Source organism: Protopterus annectens, chromosome 6.part1 (assembly GCF_019279795.1).
Source record: "Protopterus annectens isolate FY-2018-M chromosome 6.part1, PAN1.0, whole genome shotgun sequence".
NCBI classification, from domain to species: Eukaryota; Metazoa; Chordata; order Ceratodontiformes; family Protopteridae; genus Protopterus; species Protopterus annectens.
Window position 1 is genome coordinate 17,469,237 of NC_056738.1, and position 16,865 is coordinate 17,486,101.

General features: G+C 43.8%; 1 protein-coding gene across 1 annotated transcript in view; it reads left to right on the forward strand.

Annotated features, from left to right (window-relative positions):
• Positions 1 to 16,865, forward strand: part of NFE2L2 (NFE2 like bZIP transcription factor 2) — a gene marked incomplete in the record, with an annotated part of 291,801 nt that overhangs the window by 272,775 nt on the left and 2,161 nt on the right.

The following is a 16,865-nucleotide window of genomic DNA, read 5'->3' on the forward strand; positions in this document are numbered from 1 at the left end:
CCTGCACAGGAGATTCTAAAGAAGGTGGAAGAAAAAGCAAAATCTGTGCAAACAGTAAAGGAATTCCTGCAGGTCCAACCTCCGAGGTTCAGCAGAAACTGGCCTACAAAGAATTGGTCCTTTCCAGACACCTCCAGAGCACAGAGGGGCAGGAACAGACGCACTAGAGGCAGAGGTCAATCAAGAGGTGCCTACAGGGGCCTTCAGTGGCAGCCTGCCAACCAGAGGGGTAGTGCCACAGCTACAACCACTACCACAGGACAGACCCAATGACTTGACTCTGATTCCGCCTACCAGGGATCAACTGGAAGCTCCCTTGGGCGGAAAGCTGGCTTTATTCTCCAAAAACTGGCATTGCATTACAAAGGATACATGGACATTGCAAACAATAGACAAAGGATACAGGTTTTACTTCCACACTTTGCCAAAAAGGGGCGGAATGCCAAACCTTCCACCAAACCAGAAGGCAGAGACTTTAAGACAAATCAGCAAACTACTTCAGATGAAAGCTATAGAAAGGGTACCATCTACACAACAAGGCCAAGGATTTTACTCCAGATTATTCCTGGTACCAAGAAAAGAAAACCAATGGAGGCCTATTCTCAACCTGTCCCAGCGCTCAACACTTACCTCATTGTGCCAAAATTCAAAATGCTGATCCTACAGCAACTTCTTCCCATGCTGGGCAAGGAGTCTTGGCTGGTGACTCTAGATCTCAAGGAGGCATACCTGCACGTCCCTATCCGACCAGATTGCAGAAGACACCTCAGATTTCTTGCAGGATCTCAGAGCATTATCAATTCTCAGCATTGCCCTTTGGCTTACCTACTGCGCCCAGAGTATTCACGAAATGCCTGGCATCAGTAATTGCACATTGCAGACTTCAGGGAATTCAAATTTATCCATACCTGGACGACTGCCTAATACAAGCGGACGACAAGAAAAAATTGTTAAAGGACTTGGCCTATGTCATACTCCTGCTACAGGCCTTGGGATACACAGTCAACATCCAAAAGTCAAGACTAGTACCATCCCAAAGGATAACTTTTTTGGGTGCGGATCTGGACACAATCATTCAGATGGCTTTTCTCTCAGAAGAAAAACAAAAACAACTTCCAGATTATTTCATGATTTTAACAAGACAAACTCAGCTTACTGCAAGGAAAGTCCTGCAGGCCCTGGGTTACATGGCATCCTGCATAATCTTAATTCCACATGCCAGGCTGCATATGAGAAAATTGCAATGGTACCTAAGGAATGTATGGTCTCAACACAGTCACAGCCTAGAAACCATGATACCAATCATTCCATGCCTTCAAAAGGAATTCCTGTGGTGGGCTCAGGCCTGCCAGTCCAACAGAGGGTTGCCTTTCAACAAACCAAAAACAAGGCAGACCATCACCACGGACGCCTCAGACCAAGGATGGGGAGCACACATGGAGGACAAATGCATCCAAGGCCTATGGCCTCAAGGGCAGCTAAGCATGCACATAAACCAAAAGGAAATGCTGGCAGTGAGGCATGCAATCGAGGCATTCAAACCATTCCTCCAGCAAGGACATCTGTTAATAAGGACAGACAACACCACGGTCATGTGGTACATAAACAAACAAGGAGGCACACATTCCTACCCTCTATGCCGGATGGCAATGAATCTGTGGAACCTATGCCTGAATCTCAATATCCAGCTACAGGCCAAATTCGTACCAGGAAAAGAAAATTCACTAGCAGACAGTTTAAGCAGAACTACCACGGATGCACACAAATGGATGCTGCATCCAGACATCTTCAAACTCATAACAAAGAAATGGGGAATGCCAGAGATAGATCTGTTCGCTTCCCCACTCAACCACCAACTAAAAAAATTCTGCTCAAGGACATACCACCCACAAGCCTGGAGGGTGGACTCTCTCTCTTTCAGCTGGAATGCCCTAACAGTATATGCCTTTCCACCTCTGCCGTTGATGTACAAGGCTCTACTGAAGATCAGGGAGGAACAGCCAAAGGTGATACTAATAGCTCCGGACTGGCCAAGGCAACACTGGTATCCGCTACTGAGAAGCATGTCTCAGGCGAACTCATGGCCTCTTCCCCTATGGCCTCCTCTTCTAACACAGAACAATTTCAAGACCCTGCATCCAAACTTGAAAACATTGCAACTAACTGCCTGGAAAATTCCTTAAAACCAAACTGTTTTATCTCAGAGGGTGAAGGACATTATCCTGGAGGCTCGCAGACCTTCCACAAGGAAGACATACTCAGCTAAATGGAAGAGATTCCTCATTTGGAGCACATCAAAGGGCACAGATGTCTCTGTGGCAAACCTAGCACACATCCTAGAGTACTTAGCAGAATTGTTCCACAATGGCCTGTCCTACTCCTCCATTAAGATTCATGCTTCAGCAATTTCAGCAGAATACAATATGGATCCACCTATCTTCTCTCACCCTCTGCTCAGACAATTTTTGAGAGGGATCAAAAATGTTAAACCTCCAAGGAGACCCTCTACCTGCATGGGATCTCAATTTTGTGCTGGAGAAATTGACACTACCTCCTTTTGAACCAGCAGCATCAGCAGACCTACAGTTTCTATCTTGCAAAACTGCTTTTCTTCTGGCAATCACTTCAGCAAGAAGAGTATCCGAGTTACAGGCATTAATGGCAGTGCAGCCTTTTCTTATTTTCTACCAGGATAACTGAGAACCAATCCTACTTTCATGCCAAAGGTGGTATCCAGGGTATCCTTGAACCAAGCTATTCATTTGCCTACTTTCTTCCCTAACCCACAGAACAAAGGAGAGAAACTTTTGCACACCTTGGATATACACAGACAGCTACGCTACTATCTGGACAGAACTAAAACCAACAGAAAAACTGACCAACTTTTTGTAGCATATGCAACTGGGGTGCAAGGAAGAGCAATTTCCAAACAGACAATTTCAAAATGGATAGGAAATTGCATTCGTTTTTGCTACTCCTTTCATGGAAAGACAGCTCCTGAAAATATCAGGCCTCATTCCACAAGGGCCACAGCCACCACTACAACTTTCCTACGAGGGGTGGCTACCAAGGACATTTTAGAAGCTGCTACTTGGAGCTCCGTGCATACATTTGCCAAGCATTACAATCTACCTTTATACTCCAGATCCCGAGCAGGGTTTGCAACTGCAGTTCTGCAGGGGATTTTAACTACACCATCCTTCTCTTAGTACCTCCTCCCCCAGTTTGGCTATGGTATTCTACCCATATGTTATGACTGCAGATGCATCCTTGAAGGACATAGTACAGTTTTGTACCTACCATAAAAGTAGATGTCCGATACCACCCTCCTTCCCCTCTGTGGTTTTCCTAGGGTGCTTACCCCTCTTTCAGCTAACTGGGGGAATATATTATGGTGTATTTGTTTGTTTGTGTATATATATATATATATATATATATATATATTTGCTACTGTTTGGAACTTCTCAGCATTATCCAAATTTAGCCTTCCTAGAGGGCACCTGGTATCTGGGGCAAGAAACACTGAGGAAAATGGCGTCGGCTGATGCCTTTATACCCCAGAAGCTCTGACGTCGGGGTGCGACATCAGCCGAGGCCAGACCCAGACTTTGGAATCCGGCCGACCGAAGGGCTGCCTGAGGCAGGACAAACCCATATGTTATGACTGCAGATGCATACCTATCGGACATCTACATTTATGGTAGGTACAAAACTGTACTTTTTCAGTGTGAAGATTGTGCCATGTAGGAGAGCAGCAAAGTTCTGAATACGGTTTCATTAACTGTTTTTGAGTTCATTCCATAATGTCAGTAAGGACAAAGATCCGTCATGTCCATCTCTTATACATTTATTGTAGTTGTATGCTATGAAGTTAAGTAGACATTGAATTTTCATGGACAGTTTAGTCTGTGGACGAGGTTCTGAATGCTATGTGGCAGAAGATTCGTATATAAGAAGCATTTTGAGGAACTGTTTTTATCAATGTATGGCATTGAATGCTTTGATTTTAGAATGTGAGCATTTTCCGTAAATACACATGCTGCAGTCATATTTTACTGAAGGATGCAGTCCTGTACTGGAAATGTTTCATGGACGTTATGCAACAGTGATACTTTTGTTGTAATCTTGGGTAGGTGAAATGTGTTTTATGTTTATATGGAATAGTACTGTGGGGTTAACATGAGCAGTACTGTATATAGTAGAGGAATAGACATACACTGGATATAAAAAGTGTACACACCCCTGTTAAAATGCCAGGATTTTGTGATATAAAAAAGATACCACAGTAAATAATTTCAAAAATGTTCCCACCTTTAATGTGACCTGTAGCCTGTACAATTCAATTGAAAAGCAAACAAATCTGTTAGGGGAAGAAATATAAAAAATAAAAAATGTACAATAAGCTGGTTGCATAAGCGTGCACACCCTTAAACTAATACTTTGTTGAAGCACCTTTTGATTTAATTACAGCATTTAGTCGTCTTTGGTACACCTGCCATCAATTAAAGTCTCAGATTAACCCCAGATAAAGTTCAGCTGTCCTAGTACGATTTTCCTGACATTTACTCAGTTGTATGCTACAGCAAAAGGCATGGTTTGCAGAGAGCTTACAAAGCATCAAAGAGATCTCATTGTTGAAAGCTATCAGTCAGGAGAAGGGGTACATAAAAAATTCCACAACATTGGATATATCATGGAACACACTGAAAATGTCATCAGAAAGTGGAGAAAATATGGGACAACAGTGATGTTGCAAAGAACTGGACGTCCCTCCAAAATTGATGAAAAGACTAGATGAAAACTGGTCAAGGAGGCTGCCAAGAGACCTACAGCAGCACTGAAGGAGCTGCAGGAATTTCTGGCAAGTACTGGTTGTGTACTACATGTGACAACAATCTCCCATATTCTCCATATGTCTGGACTGTGGGTAGGGTTCCAAGAAGGAAGCCTTTTCTTATACAGAATAACATCCAGACCTGGTTAAAATTTTCAAAACAATATCCAGGCCTGGCTAAAATTTGCAAAACAATAAATAGTCTCCTAAAAGCATGTGGAAAAATGTGTTCTGGTCTGATGAGACCAAAGTTGAATTTTCTGGCTACAATTCAAAAAGGTACGTTTGGTGCAAAAACACTTCACATCACCAAATGAACACTATCCCCACGGTGAAGCATGGTGGTGGCAGTATCATGCTTTGGGGTTGCTTTTCATCAGTTGAAACTGGGGCTTTAGACAAGGTGGAGGGAATTATGAACAGTTCAAAATACTAGTCACTTGGCCCAAAACCTTCAGGCGCCTGCTAGAAAGATGAAAAGTAATTTCACCTTTCTGCACGACAGTGACCCCAAGCATACATCCAAATCAGCAAAAGAATGGCTTCAGCAGCAGAAAATTAAAGTTTTGGAGTAGCCCAGCCAGAGCCCAGACCTAAATCCAATAGAAAATCTGTGGGGTGACCTGAAGAGGGACTGTGCACTGGACATGCCCTCACAGTCTGACAGATTTTGAGCACTTTTACAAGGAAGAGTGGGCAAATATTGCAAAGTCAAGATATGCCATGCTGATAGACTCCTACCCACGTAGACTGAATGTTGTAATTAAATCAAAAGGTGTTTCAACAAAGTATTAGTTTAAGGGTGTGCACACTTCAGCAACCAGCTTATTGTACGTTTTTTATTTTTTTATATTTTTTCCCAACAGATTTGTTTTTCAATTGAATTGTACAGGTTATAGGTCGCATTAAAGGGGGGAAAAGTTTTGAAATGATTTATTGTGTTTTCACTTTTTTATATCACAAAAACCTGGCATTTTAACAGGGGTGTGTACACTTATTTTTATATCCACTGTACAGCTTTTTTATTTAGCTTCCTTATTTACTGTTCTCACATCTTATACCCTAGTAGAAGTTTTACAGGATTGTAGAATGTTATTTGGATGTAGTAGAAAAGTATTGAAGGCAACGTAAATTTGTGTGCTGTTTTCATTGTTTTTTTCTGTTTGATATTTGTTTTGATTCTTTCATAGGTTTGCTGAAGCTATTTACTTGTGTGGTCTGTTTACTGCCTTAATTTCTCTAAAACGAGAGTAGTGTGTGGTGTCTGTGTGACTAGGTATAAGTTTGCTTTTTTGCCAAGCCTTTCATTGTTGGCAAGAAGTTAACTCTTGGTACTTTATATGCCACACTTTATGGTTGTAGCATTGGAAAAATGGCAATAAAGTGGAACTTCATTTGAATGAGGTTTTTGACGAGCAGTTTCTCTTCCAGTTCAACTGCGGGTTGTCTGATCCGATGGAATCTGACCTTGACACTGATTTGTGATCTTGCTTCAGGGCTGTGACTCCTCCCATACCTATAATTTCCTATGCTTTACCTAATCACTTGTGAACTCATTTGCCTTGGAAGATTTCAGATGTGTGTTCGACTCTTGAGCTTTGTTTTTCATCAAAAAAAATATCCATTATTGTTTTGCTCTTCCCCTACAAGAAGAGTAGTCATTTAGTGTTTTTCTTAGGTAGTCTGTCTGCTGTTGGGATATTTAGTTAAGTTTAGTAGTCATAGTAACGTGTTTAGTAGATGTTCGTGTTTCACTGCTGCAATCATTACACTTGGGTTATCCTGCCGTCGGGCGGTCCCGCAGTCGGCCCGAATTCCAAAGTCTTGGTCCGGCGTTGGTTGCCGTCGCTTCTTCCCTGACGTCAGTGCGCCAGGGGTATATAAAATGCAGCCGACGCCATTTTCTTCAGTCTTTCTTGCCGTGCGGTGCCCGAAGCAAAAGCAGTTCGCAAGGTCGGCCGACTCCTGAAATTTCAAATTTGATTTCAGATCCGAAGTCTTCAATAAAGCTAAGTACCCCGTTGGGGAAAATTTTTCTTGTCTCAGACCAATGTCAGTAAAAGTTAATAACTGTATTTGTTGTGGGAAGCAAATACCTCATAAGGATTTTCATTCTTACTGTATTCCATGCCTAGGCCCAGATCACGACATCACTAGTTGTCGGTTTTGTGCTAGATTTAACAAATGCACTATTAAACGTCTGTTTGATTTTGCACGCCATTACTTTGGCCAAAGGTTTAATTATAGCATGCCGTCAGAACAACCAACGACCGTAATTCACAAAAAACGCAAAGATAAGGATAAGGACAGGCATCCGAGGCCCAAAACTGACGACGAAGCCTCTTCTAGGCCAGTAGCCGGTTCACAGTCCCCGACACCCACTACCGACTCCCACGTGGAGTTACCTAGGCCTCTGGATACTCAAGGTGTTGGGCCTACGGAGCCTAACCTTACAGATGGGTCCGGAGCCACTGAGCAGGCTTCGGCTTCTGAGGGTGTTTTCAGACCTACTCATCTTACCATTGCATCTACAGCCAAGTCTAAAGCAACTTTAAAGACAAAGAAACAAGTACAGCATTCACCTAGACAGGCCTCCATGCCTAAAAAGCAGATGCTCAAAATGGCCGAAGACTTAATTACTCTGATCAGGGGTTCCCATCCCCCTCCTGATAAAAGGCCTAGGCAGGATACAGACTATGATTCCTCTGACCAGATTTCTGTACATTCTGACTCCTCTTCAAACCAGGGATATTCCTTACCCCCCTATGAGGACTCTTGCTGAAGAATCTATTCCTTCAGCCTCTCCTCCCGAGGATTACACTCTTGGGGAAACTTTGCACACCATGAGGGAGCATTTCCGTTGGGAAGGCCAGGATTACTCAGAGTCCAAGAAAAGGCTCAGATTTTCTCTTATTACCTCAACACAGGCCCCAGGCCCCTTGCTATTCCACCAGTGTTGGATATTGTGGACGATGTGTTCTCTGAATCCAGTTTAAATCCAGATTCTTTACCCCCTGCTCCAATCAAGCCAGACAGGTATTACAGAGTCCCTGACTCTCGCAAATTTCCGTACAAAAACCCTTCTGCTGACCCAGAAACTATTTCCCAGGGTCCTAAAGGGGTAAAGGCGTCCACAGCCAAAAATCCAGTTCCCTCGGACAGGGATTCCAGAGCATTAGACAGATGGGGGGGGGGGGTTTACACCTCTGCTACCTTAGCAGTGAGGGCTTTAAACTGTCAGTTTCACATGCTTAAATATCAACAATATTTACCGTCTCAGTTTAAAGCAGAAAATGAGTACAAGTGCAGAACAACCTGACTTTAAGGAAATGCAGGATTTATTGCATGCAGCTGAACAAGTGGGAAAGCATACTTTGCAATGTGGTTTTGATTCATTAGAAGCTTCTTGTAAGAGCAGCAGTTACAGGATCTGTGATTCGAAGCCATGCTTGGTTAAAGGAACAAACCTTACCAGATCATGTCAAGGCTAAACTATTAGATGCTCCTTTACAGCAAGAAATTTTATTTGGAGTTAAAGCTGAGGAGGTATTAAAGAAAATGGAGGATAAGGCAACATCTATGCAAACAGTGAAAGATTTCTTACAGGTACAGCCACCAAGATTTAGCAGAAATTGTCCTACTAAAAGTTGGTCCTTTCCAGTGTCAGGCAGGCCACAAAGAGGCAGATACAGACGCCCAAGAGGCAAATCTCAGCCCCAAGGAAACTTACAGGCCACTACAGTGGGACGCTTCAACACCCAAAGGAGGTGAGGACTCAATGACTTCCCCCTACCAATGCCAAACTCTACCCTGTTGGCAGTCTCTTAGGGGGAAAACTAGCCCTTTTTTCACAAAACTGGCAATCAATCACCCAGGACAAATGGGTGCTGAATATTGTGTCTCAAGGTTGCAGGTTCCACTTTCATACTTTACCGAGGTTAAAAAGAATGCCAGACCTGCCTCAAAATCAATGGGCAGTGGCACAAAAGCAAATTACAGCCCTCATGGACAATGAGAGCTATTCAAAAAGTACCTCTGCAGGAACAAGGACAAGGTTTTTACTCAAGACTCTTCCTGGTACCCAGAAAGGACAAAGCCTGGAGACCCATTCTAGACCTTTCCACTCTAAATACTTACCTGGATGTTCTGAAGTTCAAAATGTTGACACTACAGCAGCTCCTTCCCATGTTGGGCAAGAAAGCTTGGCTTGTTATTTTGGACCTCAAAGAGGCATACCTGCATGTCCCTCTCGGAGAAAATTGCAGAAGATGCCTCAGATTCATAGCTGGTTCAATGCACTACCAATTCTCTGTACTGCCCTTTGTGAAGACCCTGGGCGCAGTAGATAAGCCAAAGTGCCTGGCACCAGTAATTGCATTTTGCAGACAAAAAGGAATTCCAATATATCCATACCTGGACTGTGCCTGATTCAAGCAGAGAGCAAGGACATTCTTCTAAAGCATCTGGCATTTGTAAAAAAAAAAGTTAAGTTGCCTAGGGTACACAGTAAATGAAAAGAAATCAAAACTAGTGCCCTCACAAGAGATAATATTCCTGGGTGCCAGCTTAAATACAATGGCCCAGACGGCTTATCTCACGCCAGGCAAGCAAGGACAACTGACTCAGTATTTTCAATTGATGGCAACAAAGTCCCAACTCCCTGCAAGAAAAATTCTGCAGGCCTTGGGATTCATGGCATCCTGCATGCTTCTAATTCCATATACCAGAGTGCATATGTGGAAATTACAATGGTACCTAAAAAGTGTTTGGACTCCACACTCACACAGCTTGGAAACGGAAATACCACTAATTCCCTGCCTGCAACAGGAGTTTCGATGGTGGACACAGGCATGTCACCTCAACAAGGGTCAGCCTTTCACTGTACCCACAGCCAGGCAAACTCTAACAACAGATGCTTTGGATTATGCCTGGGGAGCACACATGGCAGGAAAATGTATTCAGGGCAAATGGACCACAGACCAACTACATCTACACATCAATCAAAAAGAGATGTTGGCTGTACAAAATGCCCTAACAGCTTTCAAGGACCTTCTGCATCCAGGGCAATTATTTTTAAAGACGGACTACACCACAGTAATGTAGCACATAAACAAGCAAGGGGGCACTCATTCTTACCCCCTATGCAGACAAGCCATGACCTTGTGGAACACAGCTCTAACTTATCAAATTCATCTGCAAGCACAATTCCTGCCAGGAAAGAAAAATACTCTGGTAGATGAACTAAGCAGAAACATCATGGATCCTCACGAGTGGAAATTTAAATCCACAAGTTTTCAGCATGATAATGCAAGCATGGGGGGCCCCGGTCATAGACCTCTTTGCCTCCCCACTGAACTGCCAACTACAAAAATTCTGCACAAGGACTTATCACACACAAGCATGGAAAGTGGATGCTCTTTCGTTCAGCTGGAAAGGCCTGCACGTTTATGCCTTCCCTCCTCTGCCTCTCCTTTCGAAGGTTCTCCTAAAAGCCAGACAAAAAAAATACAGATACTGATTCCAGACTGGCCACGCCAACATTGGTACCCAATCTTAAAGAGCTTAGCTCAAGGCCCACCTTGGATTTTGCCTCAAATTCCACACCTTCTGACTCAGCATAACAATCCGGTCCTGCACAGTCAGCTCAAAACCTTATCCCTGGCTGCATGGCAGCTTCATTAGCCAAACAGCCAACACCTCTCTGTGAAGCTGTTATGGATGTCATTTTGGAGGCCTAGCACCAGGAAATCTTGTTCAGTAAAGTGGAAGAGATTCTGTGTCTGGAACCAGGCTCCAAGCCTTGACCCTCTTGTCTCTAACATTCCTCAGATACTACAATATTTAACAGAGATGCTGGACAAAGGGCTGTCCCTTCTCATCCATTAAGATCCACGCTTCTGCCATCTCGGCTCATTACAACACAGATCCTCCTATTTTCTCTCATCCATTGCTAAAGCAGTACCTCAGAGGGGCTAAAAACATAAGACTGCCCCGGAGAGCACCATCACCTACATGGGACCTCAACTTTGTATTGGAAAAACTAACTTTACCTCCTTTTGAGCCAGCCAATACAGCAGAAATAAAATGTATATCATGGAAAACTGCTCTACTACTGGCATTCACCTCAGCATGAAGAGTCTCGGAACTAGAGGCACTAATGGCAGTGGAGCCCTTCATCATTTTTCACCAAGACAGGGTTTCCTTAAGAACAAACTCTTCATTTTTGCCTAAGGTGGTATCCAGTGTGGCTCTTAACCAAACTATTCACTTGCCAACATTTTATCCAAATCCCCAGAATAAAGGGGGAGAAATTCTACATTCCTTGGACATACACAGACAATTGCGCTTCTACTTGGGCAAAACAAAAGCTTTCAGGAAAACTGAGCAACTGTTTGTATCCTATGCTGCAAGATCACAGGGAAAGGCTATTTCAAAGCAGACCATTTCAAAGTGGATAGGACACTGTATCCGGTTCTGCTACACACAGCATGGGAAGCCTGTACCATCTAACATTAGACAGATTCTACCAGGGCAACTGCAACTTCTACTGCCTGTCTTAGAGGCGTACCTACCAAGGACATTTTGGAAGCTGCAACTTGGAGTTCAGTGCACACCTTTACCAAACATTACCACTTGCCTCTTTACTCCAGATCCAGAGCAGGCCTTGCCACTGCAGTGCTGCAGGACCTCATAGCCACACCAAATCCTCTCTAGACCCAGCCACCCTGACTCAGCTTTGGGATTCAACCCAAGTGTAATGACTGCAGCAGTGAAACACTATGAACATAGTACAGTTTTGTACCTACCATAAATGTAGATGTTGGAGCGTCTTCACTGCTGCAGTCCAGGTTACCCTCCCTCCATCCCCTCTTTCTTAGCTAGGACTTATCTGTACTTTTCTACCCTATACTACCTATGTGGGGTATTTGCTGGTAGCTGAACTTTTTGGTTTTATTTTTCATGTATGCTCTATTAGCAATATGTATTGCGTACCTATTTGGGGGCACCTGACATCTGGGGCAAGAAAAACTGAAGAAAATGGCATCTGCTGCATCTTGTATACCCCTGGCGCACTGATGTCAGGGAAGAAGCGACAGCAACCGACGCTGGACCAAGACTTTGGAACTCGGGCCGACTGCGGGGGCCGCCTGACGGCAGGATAACTCAAGTGTAATGACTGCAGCAGTGAAGACACTCTAACATCTACATTTATGGTAGGTACAAAACTGTACTTTCTTCGTAGTTTCAGTAGTATAGCATTTTGACGTTCGTAGTGTGCAGTCCTGATTATATTAGTAGTGTTAAAAGTAGTTAGCTATACAGTTTAAGGTTTTGCTGTTGTGCAGTTTGTTAGATTGATAATGTTCTTCTATTCTCATGTCGGATCCTCTGCCTCGGGTGACCCGAACGTCCAGCTCAAATACAAATGTTTAGCCTGGCTACTGTAAGGTGTGTGGGATGTCACATGCAGGGACCATAAACTGAGGGCCATAAATGTGACATCCACATGCACAGACCTCAGAACTTCTCTGCCGCAGTTGAACGTCATTTCACTCGTTCATCTCCATGCTAGTGACCCCTAAAAAGATAAGTACCCCATTGGGGAATCCTTTTCTACCGTTTCTGCTAAGCTTGGGTTGCTGTATAGCTTTTATTTAGCTGATTCCTTCCATGTCATCTAAGAAGGGAAAATGTAAGTGCGGTTGACAAATTCAGCTCAGACTGCCATGACCTCTGCTTGTTTTGCTTAGGGCCGTCCCACGATTACAAAGCATGTTCCATCTGCCAGTCGTTTGTTCCTAAAACACTGCACAGACGTCTCGCAACCCTTAAGCATCAACATCAGGGAAATGACCACTCTTCTCCTAGCCCTGAAGGAATTCCTTCCCCTTATACATCCAGGCCACCTCCAAATCTTCATAGACAACACCACAGTACTGTGGTACATCAACAAGCAAGGGGGTACCAGGTTTTAATTACTCTACAGACTGGCCATACAAGCATGGGAGTTGGCTACTCACTCTAATGTACATCCCATCACAGAACAGTCAGGTGGATGCCGTCAGCAGATAATTGTCTCAAAACCACAAATGGATGTTACACAGGGATGTTTTCCTGGGCATAGTCCACCAGTGGAGCACACCACAGATCTGTTTGCCTCTCCTCAGAACAGGCAACTACAGCTATTCTGCTCAAGGTCCCACTCCCTACAAGGTTGAGAGTGGATGCCTTCTCATTTTCCTGGAAGGGGATGTTCCTGTATGCATTCCCCCCTTCCCCTTAATACAGAAGGTCCTGCTGAGAATTTAGCAGGACAAGCCAAAAATCTTGCTGGTGATCCCCCTATTGGCCAGGCAGCACTGATTTCCCCTTTTGTCACTAGCCAAGGGCAGTCACCACAAGTTGCCTTACAAGGTGGACCTCGTCGCACAATAGAAGGGCTCTTTCATCTGGTGTATAACAGATCATCGAAGTTTCAAAACTTCGAATCTGATATAATCGGCACCACATGATAAAAGATTAGAAGTTTCAAGACTTCTAACTGAGATCTCCATACAGCGCGGAAAGGGAAGATTTCCCTTTTCTGCGTTGTAGTGTGATCTCGGAGTTGGTATATTTAAGTAGTGGGGGGTACAGGGGGGCTTGCCCCCCTGCTTAGAGCACTTAAATGGTTTGTTTTTGTAGGTTGTTGCGTTTTATTACATTTTCGATGTTTCAAGACTTCAATTATATGGTGACGACTATATCCGATTCGAAGTTTTGAAACTTCGATAATGTAATATAGACCCCTCTTATCCACCCACACCTGCAAACGCACTTTTACCCTGTGGGCGATTAAACTTTTGAATTCCGTTTTAGACACCATTACTCAGAGGATGTGCTATCTGTATAGCAGGAGGACAGGAAACCTACTAGTAGGAGATCCTATTTATCCAAATGGAAAAGGTTCTCTACTTGGTGTCTTCAAAGGCAAATGGACCCCTTTCAGGTAGATATACCTCTTGTTTTGTCCTTCTTGTGTGAGCTCCTAAAATCTGAACTTTCATATTCTTCAGTGGAAGTCCATTTGTCCATTACTTGCGGCAAATGCGTGGCTTGTAATTTTATTTTCACAGGTGACAAGTACTGTTTCACACATTGTAATGTGCCAGTATTGTTTAAGAAAGCTTATAATTGTAACAGCACCATGGTAGTATACACAGCTATTTGCACATCCTGCTCATATTTTTACATGGGAAAGACTACTAGAAAATTAAGTGACAGGATAAAAGAACACAATGCTGCTATTCGATCTAAAGATTCTTCTAATGCCCTGGGCAAACACAGCTTGTCTTGTAATAACTTTTCCATGTGCAAATTTCTAGTGTTAGAACAGGTAGATAACTTTTTTGGGGATGCAGGTGGTCTTTTGCAAGTTCTTAAGTTGGAATGGCAACTTCATTTAGAAACAGACTACCACCCTGGTTTAAATGAATCCTTGAGTCTAAAATGTGTGTTAAAATGGATGCAGTAATTTCTCTCATGATGTTCATGTTTCACTGTTGCAGTCATTACACTTGGGTTATCCTGCTGGCAGGCTACCCGCAGTCGACCTGAATTCCAAAGTCCTGGTCCGGCGTCGGTTGCTGTCGCCTTTTCCCTGACGTCAGTGCGCCAGGGGTATACAAGATGCAGCTGATGCCATTTTCTTCTGTTTTTCTTGCCGCGCAGTGCCCGAAGCAAAAGCAGTTCGCAAGTGCCGGTCGGCCGACTCCTGAGATTTTCGAATTTGAATTTCAGATCCGAAGTCTTCAATAAAGCCAAGTACCCCGTTGGGGAAACTTTTTCTTACTCCAGATCGATGTCATTAAAAGTTAACAATTGTATTTCTTGTGGGAAGCAAATGACTCTTAAGGATTTTCATTCTCACTGTATTCCTTGCCTAGGCCCTGACCACGATGTTGCTAGTTGTCGGTTTTGTGCTGGATTCAACCTATTAAGCGTCTGTTCGATTTTGCTTTACATTATTTTGGCCGAAGATTTAACTATATAATGCCGTTGGAACAGCCGACCGGAATTCATAAAAAGCGCAAAGACAAAGAAAAGGACAGGCATCAGAGGTCCAAAACCGCCGAAGCCTCTTCTAGGCCAGTCGCCAGTTCTCAGTGAGGCGCTTTCGCAGCCCCTGATACCCGCTACCTCAGAGCCACAGGCCGCTGCCGACTCCCACGTGGAGACAACTAGGCCTCTGGAAACTCAAGGTATTGGGCCTACGGAAACTATTCCCTCAGATGGGTCCGGAGCCGCTGAGCAGGCATCTGCTTCTGAGGGTGTTTTCAGACCTACACAGCTTACTATAAAGACCACTTCAACAGCCAAGGCAAAGTCTAAAACACCTTTAAAGACAAAGTACAGCATTCTCCTGAACAGTCATCCATGCCTAAGAAACAGATGCTTAAAATGGCCGAGGACCTAATTACTTTGATCAGGGGTTCCCATCCCCCTCCTGATAAAAGGCCTAGGCAAGACACTGACTGACTCCTCTGACCAGGTTTCTGTTTCTTCTGATTCCTCTTCAGAACAGAGGTATTCTCTTCCTCCCTATGAGGACTCAAGCTGAAGAATCTATCCCTTCAGTCTCTCCTCCTGAGGACTACTCTTTTGGGGAAAACCCTGCATACCATGAGGGAGCATTTCCATTGGGAGAGCCAGGATTATTCTGAGTCCAAGAAAAGGCTCAGAGACTTTCTTTTATTGCCTCAACACAGACCTCTTGTTATCCCTCCTGTGCTAGACATTGTTGATGTATTTTCTGAATCCAGTTTGTCTCCCGATTCCTTACCCCCTGCACCAGTTAAGGCAGATAGGTACTACAAGGTTCCAGATTCGCATAAATTTCTTTATAAAAACCCTGCTGCTGATCCAGAAACAATTTCTCATGGTCTCAAAGGGGTCAAGGCTTCCACTGCAAAAAACCCTGTTCCGTCTGATAGGGATTCTAGAGCACTGGACAGATGGGGGAAAAATGTTTACAACTCTGCTACTTTAGCTGTAAGGGCTTTAAACTGCCAATTTCACATGCTTAAATATCAACCATGCCTAATGTCTCCGCTAAAACAGAAAATGCTGACAAGCTCTGAATGTCCTGAAAACAAGGAAATGCAGGATTTATTGCATGCAGCTGAACAAGTGGGAAAGCATACTTTGCAATGTGGTTTTGATTCATTAGAGGCTTCTTGCAGAGCCACAGTTACAGGTTCTGTCATTCGAAGGCATGCTTGGTTAAATGAACAGAGTTTACCTGATCATGTTAAAGCAAAATTATTGGATGCTGCATTACAGCATGATACTTTGTTTGGTGTTAAGGCAGAAGAGGCGTTAAAGAAAATGGAGGATAAAGCAAAATCAATGCAGACAGTAAAAGATTCCTTACAGGTTCAGCCACCCAGATTTAGCAGGAACTGGCCTTCTAAAAATTGGTCCTTTCCAGTGTCAGACAGGCCACAAAGAGGCAGATACAGACGCCGAAGAGGCAGATCTCAGCCCCAAGGCTCATACAGACCTAAGCAATGGAGTGCTTCAGCCCCCAATGGCAGAGAAGATAATTCACAACCATTTAGGAAACAGTCTTGATGACTTCCCACTGCCAATGCCAAGCACTTAACTTTTGGCAGCACCCTTAGGGGGAAAACTAGCACTTTTGTCACAAAAATTGGCACATGATCACCCAGGACAAATGGGTACTAAATATTATTTCTCATGGCTACAGGTTCCACTTCCACACCCTCCCAAGGGCAAAAGGTATGCCAGACCTGCCACACAATCAATGGGCAGAGGCACAAAAGCAAATTTCTGCTCTCATGGACATGAGGGCAATTCAGAAAGTACCACAGCAAGAGCAGGGGCAAGGATTTTACTCGAGACTTTTCTTGGTACCCAGAAAGGGCAAAGCCTGGAGACCAATACTAGACCTGTCTACTCTAAATACTTTCCTGGACATTCCACAAGTCAAAATGTTGACAGTGCAGCAACTTATACCCATGCTGGGCAA